Below are 9,859 nucleotides of genomic sequence, written 5' to 3' on the forward strand. Positions count from 1 at the left end.
CCATATGCATTTATTGTAAGAAGCAACACAAAATGTGGGTCTAGAAACATGCACCACACAGTATATTGACCCTTGTTACTCAAAAAGTGAAACATGAATTCTTCAAGGGTGACCATGTGTTGGACCAAATAAAAAGTGGACAGGGTGAGCCTGCAATAAAATTAATGAACAAATTAATAAAAAGGAGTTTAATAAGGGGCGGAAGAAGAACGAAGAAAAAGAGAGATTATTTATATGTAACAAATCAAGATGGATCTTGGATTTTGGGGCTACAACTCATATTTGTTGTTGTAAAAATGTATATACTTCTTACTTTCCTGTTTATGGTTCTCGTGTTTTATTACCTAATTTCATGCGCATAAAAGTTGAAGACATATAAAGTATTCAATTAAGTAATGAAAATAGATTAAGTTGCTTGCTAATAAAGTTCCTTTGAGTATTATTGATTCTTCATACCATTGTAGCACTTGTCACTTCTCTGAAAAAAATAGATTACATATTTCCAAATTCAAACCATTTTAGTTCACATTGTTTTGATCTTGTCCATGCTGATATTTGAGGTCCTATGATAAAATTCGTTTCACTTGGATTTACATGCTTAAATACAAATCTAATTGTGTTCAACTTATTCTTCAATTTTTCTCTTACGTTGAAAATCAATTTCAAACTACCATCTAAGTTTCCGGTTTCACAATGCAAAAGAATTTGCTTTCAAAGATTTTTTTTCTTTTTCAAATAAAGGTGTTTTACATATTTTCTTGTCTGTTGAAAGGCCTGAAAAAACAATGTGGTGGAAAGAAAATACTTTGCACATTTTAAATGGTGTTTTCTCTTTTATGTTTCAATATAATGTTCCTATATAATTTTTGGGATGATTGTATTAAAATTGTTGTTTTTTCTTATAAACTGTATATTGTAGGGACCTAGAGAGAGAATCTCACTTTTTCTAAAGCCATATCCTCTCTCTAAAACTTCAACCCTAACTTTCTCTGTCTTCTCTCTACCAAATCTTGAAATTGAACCGGTATATTGTCATTTAGGTGGTGATTCTGCGTTTCCGGAGTTGAGAGCTTCGACTTGAACCGATCGGTTTCGCGTTCTATAGTGAGTGTTACTGTTTTGGGGCTTCTTCTAAAGTGTTGTGCTTATAACCACCAAGGTAAGGGGAGCTAGTGTCTGGTTAAATATTTTTTGTATGATCTGTATGTATGTTAAATTCTGAGTTGGTATGTTGTTGATATAAAACTGTGTTATTATTGATAGTTGGAAGAATTGAGGGTTTTAAAGGATAGAAATGAAATTGGGCAACTTGTAGAAGTGAATTTGGATTTTTAAAGTGTCAAAAGTGATTTGATACACCTAGTCTTGGATCTAGTGATCAAATGTATGTTTGTTTTAACTTATAAACGTGTTACCCATCAATACCAATGTGTAAAGAACCCCCTTTAGTCATTAAAACAGGTTCAAGTGCATCAAAAGTCAAATTTCATGGTTGCTGTCAACTGGTATGGGCTGAGCGTCCCTGGATGCGAGGCGGTTCGCGCCGAGCGTTCCAAGCGCTCCCCGAGCGCCCCTGGATGCGAGGCGGTTCGCGTCGAGCGCCCCAAGCGCCCCTCGAGCACCCCTGAATGCGAGGAGGTTCGCGCCGAGCGCCTCCTGAGCGCCCCTGGGCGCATCAGCATGTTGTTGTCTTTGTTTTTGATAGTTTTTGGGGTTCCGGATGTCCGTTTTGGACGTTCCTTAGGTCGTTTTGGGGGTTTTGAACCTGTCTGGAACTGTTGGTGATGGTTTCAAAGCCATTTTCTTTGTTTAAGTATGATTTACGGGGTTTTGTGTTGTTTAGTGGTTCTCTTGGGACTGTTATTGTCTGTAATGTGTATTGGATTGATTAATGTTGTTTGCTTAACATATTGTCATGTACGATTATGTATGAGACTTGGGTGGTTGGAAAGAACATGATTGTGAACTATAATGATGTATTTGAGTATGAATTGGACATCTCAGGGTGAGATGATTGGAAGTGGTTGTGCGAGGTGTTATTGTTGTTCTGTATAACTGTATGGAGCTTTGAACTAATATGTCTATCCCTACACTCAAAGCACTGTTCATGCTCAAATAGAGAAGAACAGTATGAGTGGTGAGAGTAGAGGGAGGTCCTCGTATATAGTCTTAGAGTTTAGACATAGACAGATTGGGGGATTTACCTTGCCTAGTGTTGGGGAGGGCCAGCTGAACTATGCAAGTGCAAAGACGACCAATAGTTCGACAGTTATACCAATCCGGATGAGTTGTGTTGAGTGTTCGAGTCATGGTTTAAAGGTTATGCTTTAATTGTTCTTTTATATGTAACTAAGCATGATGACATCAATTGATTATACTATATGTTTATTGCTTGTTTATCTAGCTCACCCTTGCTTCTGTGTTGTGTGCTGCTTGTGTATGTTTTTCCTTTGCGATGATCATCCACTTGGATGAGAGCAGATGTTGTCGAGGAGGTTCCCTTGGAGCAAGAGTTGGAGGATGCTGATGCTACAGTATAGTCTTTTTTAGGATTTCTAAATTTAAGTTGGTGTTATTTTGAAATACTCTAAACCGTTAAAGTTTTAAGTTCCGTCCTTTATGTGGATGACTGTAATGTCAACTACGAAACTACTATTCTACTCTGACTGTTCTCTTTATTGGAATGATGACGTTTTTATTATATAAGTTGTTATATATTTGAGGATGTCACATACACCTAGTCCTAATTTGGGTAATAAATTCCCTTATATATATTATTTGATAAATTGTCTGATTACTATGTTTATATAGGACTTTTGGCACATTATATCATGCTTTCATCCTTCTCTCACATAGACATAAGTTTAGCCCTAAAGCTATTCCACTAGTACAAAAATATTGTATAATGTCGGTGTTTTTTGGTTTTTGACAACAAATTCGAAACTGACTTCATAAAGGAAGGCAAAACTTTGGTGAATGGAGGTGTAAGGTTTTCAAAGGATGTGGTACTCTATTTGAAGTGAAACTATGGTAAACTAAATGACCATTTATTTTCGTTTGTTTTGGATTGGACGTCAGTTGTTTTCTAAACGAACATTATATATTTTCTCATATCATAGTTTCACATTGAACATGGATGTTGTTGGATGTCATTTACTTTTGGACATTGAACTGGATTTCTAAATGACGTATTACGGTTGAATTTATTTACAACACTACCACCGGTCATGGTTAATGTTGGCTGTTTTGATAGTTGGACGTTGAACGTGTGACGTTATACGTTGTTTTTGTACTAGTGTTCAGTTGTTTTCATAGGATATACTCCTGGTTATAAAGCTTATAAAATGTTTGATAAACAAATTTTTATATCTAGAAATGTTAAGTTTTATGAATATATTTTTCCTTACAAAAATAAAGACATAGAATTTGATATGTGTGATATATTTTCTCTTGTTTCCCCAAACCTCATTCATGATATTGTCCTTGATGATAACAGTCTTGATAATCAGGTTACTGAGAGTAATCTTGATGATCACAATGAATATGGTTTTCTATTTTTATAGTTTAGTGTTTGTTTAGTCAGGGTTTATCTTTTCCCATTTTATTTCCTTCTCATCTTTGTTGTATATGACATTTTCATATTTCAATCTATTACTTTTCTTCCTTTTGCTCTTGTAAATTTTTTTAATATGTTCATTAATCTATCATAAATGGTTTAAATGATCACATAATTGTTCATCTAAAAACACGATAAGAGCTAAGGTTTTTCTACTTCTCTATGGCTGTGAAAAAGGAATACCAAATTGATCCAGTCAACAATGTTCTTGTCCTAAGATATACATGCATGGTTTGGCAAGACTTAAAATTTAAGAAAACAATTAAGATTTGTTTATCATCTGAGTTTAATTTTGTTTGAAACAACATTCTTAATTTGTACTATAAGACCTTCTATTGTCATTAAAGCCATTTAATTAATAGCTAGAACAATACCATTTACCACTTCAGTATTCCATCTACATTATTTATTATTATCATTTACACTGGAACTAATTATCCCCCAAGCATTACATATAGTGTTGTGAAAATGGGTTAGAACTCGCGGGCCAATCCGGTCCACCACGGTTCGAATCGAGTTGGCTTTGAAAAAATAACTTTTTTTATGCGGACCAATTTTCAACTTGGCTCACTTAGAACCCGACTCACCCGGGTTGAACTCGTGGTGAGCCGGTTGGCTCACCAACCCATATAGTTTAATTTAATTATTTATTATTTTGTGTTTTAATATTATTAGTTAACATTTTTTTATTGTATTGTAAATGGGAATAAAGAAAAAAATGTTTCAATAGAGCAAAAAATGAAAAATTTATCTATTCAAGACTCTAATATTATAAATGGATAAGTGACACAAAATTATCAATATTATAAACTTATTTATTCATTTTTTGGGTTTGTTTTTGGATTGCATTTGAGTTGTATATTAATTTTTTTTTATTTTGAATGGGCTTTAAAGTTTATCATCATTTTAGAGTGAAATTATTTTAATTTGAATTAGAAAAAAATTATAATTTTTTTGGATTTTAAAAAAACTTATAATTAAGTGAGCCAATGAGTCAACCCATTTAACCCACAAACTTGTGGTGGGCTGGGTTAGGCTCAAATTTTTTCGGCTCACTAATTAATGAGTCGGGTTGGGTAAGTGGCCAACCCATGGTGGGCCAAGCCGAGTTGGGTCGGATAGTCCGTTTTTACAACACTAATTACATACATATATAACTATATTTATATTCCTTTTTAATTAAAATTTTCTAGTCAAACATACATTTGTTTATAGCTTGGCCTAAGGCACATTTATAGCTTGGCCTAAGGCTATGATGATGCCATATGTTGGCCCACCAACGGTATTATATTCTTCTTTTTATTATCTTAAATCTTCAAGTTATAATTAAATGATTCCTAACTTTTGTAAATGTGAGTTGCAGGTCTATCGTCCTGAGAAACAACCAATGGCTCAACCTGTGAATGAGGCTCGTGAGGAAGCAGAAGATGATGATCCTCTAACCATATTGACCTCGAGATTAAATAAGTTGAGAAAAGGACTAGTAGAGCTGTTGTAGGAGTTAAGAACATTTGGCCTTGAGTGCCATGTTCCATTGTATATTAATTTCGATGATGTATTTGAGATCATTGGGGGAGAAAAAATGTTGAACATTGCATGCATACAACTATGGTGCATGCAAATTTTTTATTTGTTATTTTCCAATTTGTATATTAATATTATTACTTTTTAATAAATATACTTAACTTTATTCTTATAGGTACATGGACACCATGATAGTGGAATCAGGTCGGGCGTCAGTTTATGGCTTTCTTGAACCTTAGACCATTCAACCATCTGGAAACACATTATATTCCAGAAAATAATATATTCAAACATGGGTGACTGAGTCTAACAGAGAGATATATATCGCGCCATACATTGATGCGTATGTGTTTCCCAATATTGTCAAATTTTATCAAATTTTAATCAATAAACTCACTAGTTGTTGGTACATGATAGGGGCCATTGGAAACTCATGGTGATCATTCCAAAAAAAGCATAAGTTGTATGGTTTTGTTATCTTCATAGGAAGATGAAAGCGGAGTTGAAGTCCTTGATACAAATGTAAGTATTACATTCATTCTTATCCATTCATTATGATATTAATATATTAACTTATTTTTCTAATGTTTCAAATGTTTCAAATTTGTTTAGAGTTGTGACTAGAACTAGAGGACAACAACTTGAAATTATATATCCTAAGGTTGGAATTCGTAGTCAAATTTAAACCATTACATTTGACTAAGTTCTTTCACATGTTTAGTGTAATAAGTAGAATGATTCTTGGGCATGTGGCTAGTACATCATGTCATGGATGAAGGCAATCATCCGAGCATAAATCAGAGGGGAATGGACTGAGCTAGAAATTTACATTTGAAAATCTTACAAATATCAATAAACTTTTGACATTAAAATGAATATAATAGTAAAGTTTCCTTATTTTTGCAGCGGTTCAACACTACCTCTTCATTGTCCAATGTAGTAATAAAGACGATAAGAGAGGATTGGACAAGATATTTGAATAAACGTTTTAAATAGCTATAGCTTTAGGTTTTTCCTTTCATGATAGTAGCATTTGCTTACTTATGCAACTTTTAAACTGTGAATAAATTATTGTGAATAGATGAATATTGTGAATAGATGAATACTGTGAATAGATGAAGGAAAAACTAGGTTCTTTTAAGTATTGATGATAGCATTAGCGTCTTTTAGTTTTACTATTTAATTGGAATTGATGAATTGATGATAGCATGGTTTAAATTAATTAATTTTGTGAATATATATGAATTGGAAAACTGGTTTCTGTATTTCAGGTTTGGTTATTTTATACACTATTCGACGTTCATATTGACACGTTCGACGTTAACGTTACGTCCTTTCTCCTTATACGTGACGTCAAATATTCCTTTAAATATAAATATTTATTCAAATATTACTCAAAAGTTGACGTCCACTTTGAACTTCGACGTGAACATTATGTCAAATATCTTCCACAGCAGCGTCAACTTTACGTCAGTTCCCCCGTACATGAGATGACAAATCTTACTATAAATATAAATATTTATTCAAATATTGGACGTCACACTCTTTACTAGTCGATGTAACGTCACGTCATTGTACAAAATCGACGTTAAGATTACGTTAATATCCTATCCATTCGAAGTTAAGATTACGTCCTTTCCCCTTATATGTGACATCAAATATTCCTTTAAATATAAATGTTTATTCAAATATTACTAAAAAATTGACATCCACTTTGAACTTCAACGTAAACATTGCGTCAAATAACTTCCACTCTACTTCTAAAAGACTTGTTATCTCAGAAAATTAAGTCTTCCTCATATGATAGGGTAAATTCCTTATGATGTATGATTCTTTTTAATATTGCATACTAGGTCATAGGAACCTTCATTAGTTTTCACCATTTAATATTTTCTTCTACGTGAATACATTATTTCATAGAACCAAGATAATGTCTTGTCAGAATCTCCCTTGTCAGAATCTCCCTTTACCGCATAACCTACAACATCTTAACATAATTTTTCTCCTTGAAAATAACTATGTTTATATTAGGAATGACAACGGACAGGGTAAGGAAGTGTTTGACTTTCCCATACCCATTTGGTAACATGTATACACACACCTATATTCGTTTTCTTACTATTTCAATGTTAATTATTCTTATTTTTTCAATGTCAAAAGAGCTTATTCTTATTTTTTCAATATCAAATATTTAAAAAGAAATTTTAAGTATATCAATTTTAAATTAGAGTGTGAAATAAAATTTCATGAGAACCCAAACATTTATTAAATTTGTTAAAAACGCTAATGAAATAAAGTCAATAAAATTTTAAAATTTTTAAAAAAAATTATAAAAAAAAGAAGAGATTTTTAAGTTTTAAAATATTTTATATTTAAATTTGCTTTTATTCTTTAAATTCTAATGAAATCTCTTCGTTTATATGTAAGACCCATAGAAAAAATAAAAGTAATTTATATATGTTGTGGTTTTGAATAATTATTTATGGTGTGAAAAATGTATAATGAAAGTTGTTAGACCCAAATTAATTGTGATAAGATGTTTTATTTCATTTTGTTCCATAATTAATAAAAAATTTATTGTTATATGGTATTAATATGATATTAAAGTATTGAGTATATGATTTTAATATTTTATTTTAGTCTATTTTATAACTAGGGTATATATATCAATCTTTTATTAAATTAGAATATACATCTAGTATATGAGTTGTCTATAGTAGAAATACTCATTATTTTGGCTAATGAAAATGTAACATCTTACTTTTCTCTCTTCCATAACAAGGCCTTATCTTCTTTTCTTCACATACTTATAATTCATTTCTTTCCACCAATCAACTTTGACATTTTGACTCCACTCCAAACTTCTGCCCAATGAAACCAAATAGGACAAACCTACAAAAGTTGAAGTGATATTTTGGAAACATTAAGCGTAGATTAAGGGAGAGTGATCTCTTTGTGGTAGGAACCATCCAACACTAAGGTTGCTGGTTTTCAAGGATAAATACATTGGTTCTTTGTCTTAATAAAACTTAAGAAAACAAATTAAAACTTAGGAGATAAGTGAGGTTGGTCGAGAAAGGAAGAAAATGGTGCATAGAGTAGAGAAGTTGGACAAACTCACTCTAGATCTAGACGTTTGGAGTTACTAAACCTGGTGGGGGAACTAATCCTTTCTTATATATGATATTTATTCATGTTATGATCATGAATATGAGCTATGAACATGTTAAAATTTTGGTAATGATAGCTATCTATTCACTTGTGTAAATTTAGTTTTCATGATTATAATTTTATTATTTTGGAGTTATTGTGATAAAACCTTCCTTTAATTTTTTTTACCGTTGGATTTGGCTAAAAGTTTAATATATAAATCCTAAGACCTATTTATTCAGTTTGACCGTTCGGATCTTTAATTCGAAGTCTGTACTTGGAGAAATAAATCCTGCATTTTTGAGTAAATTAATTACCTCTGTAATTCTGTTACGGAGTCCTCTCGGTAAAATATAGATTCCAACCTATTTGACCATTAGATCAACTTGAAAGTTTGATATATACTTCCTAAGATATATTACTACACTTTGACCGGTCGTATTTGTAATTAAAAGTTTATGTTTTGATAAATTGATTTCGAAATTGTGAAAAATCTGATGAACACTGTATTTCTATTCTTAAGTTATCATGGTAAAAACTTCAAATATACTTCATTTATCCTTTGATTGAGCCTAAACTTTAGTATTTAGTTCATAAGACATATTAAGTTATCGTGACCGTTCCAATTTGTAATTAGATGTCTGTGCTTAGAGGAATTCATTCGCATTTTGAGTATAATCGAAAACCATTTAAATTCCTGTCCTTATGTTACCTCGATAAAACCTCAATATCTACCTAGTTAACCGTTAGATTAACCTAAAATTTTAGTATGTAGTTGCTAATGCATAGTGAACTACTTTGACCGTTCTAATTTCAAATCGGTGGTAGAGCTTGGGAGATATTAGTTTCGTATCTTCTCAAGGAGCTTAATATTGCTTCATTTCTGTTTTTGGATCATTTATAAAAAAATTAAGATTTCCGCCTTATTAACTCTTGGATCAGACTGAAAATTTTACCATATGATCTAAACATGTTGTTAATTAGTTTGATTGGTTCAGATCTTTAATTAATGATATGTGTAAAGAGTAATCTTTTCACGAAATAATAAATTTGTTTGTATTAGGTAAAATCTTGAATAATTATATTCTTAAATTGTATGTAGAATTGTATTTTGAGGATTGGAAGATGAGTAATAAGATATATTCTATATTATAAATTAAATTATATTGAACATTACTTAGTTTGTAATCATTATTTGAGTTAGATCATGGATAGTAAATCATTTGATGGTAAATTTGGATGGGTTGTATAGGTATTCTTGCCATAAATGTAAATCTGAATTTTATTTATTTTCTACGACTTTTGTAAGTCGGGAGGAGAGAGGTTCGAAGCCGGACACTACTTTAGTAAGTAGGTGGGAGGATGAGAGGTCAATTTGACATAAATCGTATTGCTTTGGTAAGTAGGCGGAATGTCCCATGCTATGCTACTTTGGCAAGTAGATAATATCACTTGTTTGTGCTACTTTGGTAAGTAGACAATATTACCTTGTTGTGCTACTTTGATAAGTAGACAATATCAACTTGTTGTACTACTTTGGTAAGTAGATAAAAAAATCACCTTGTTAGA

The sequence above is a fragment of the Vigna umbellata genome, chromosome 5 (assembly GCF_029865625.1).
Source record: "Vigna umbellata cultivar VRB3 chromosome 5, Vumbellata_1.0, whole genome shotgun sequence".
Classification (NCBI taxonomy): domain Eukaryota; kingdom Viridiplantae; phylum Streptophyta; class Magnoliopsida; order Fabales; family Fabaceae; genus Vigna; species Vigna umbellata.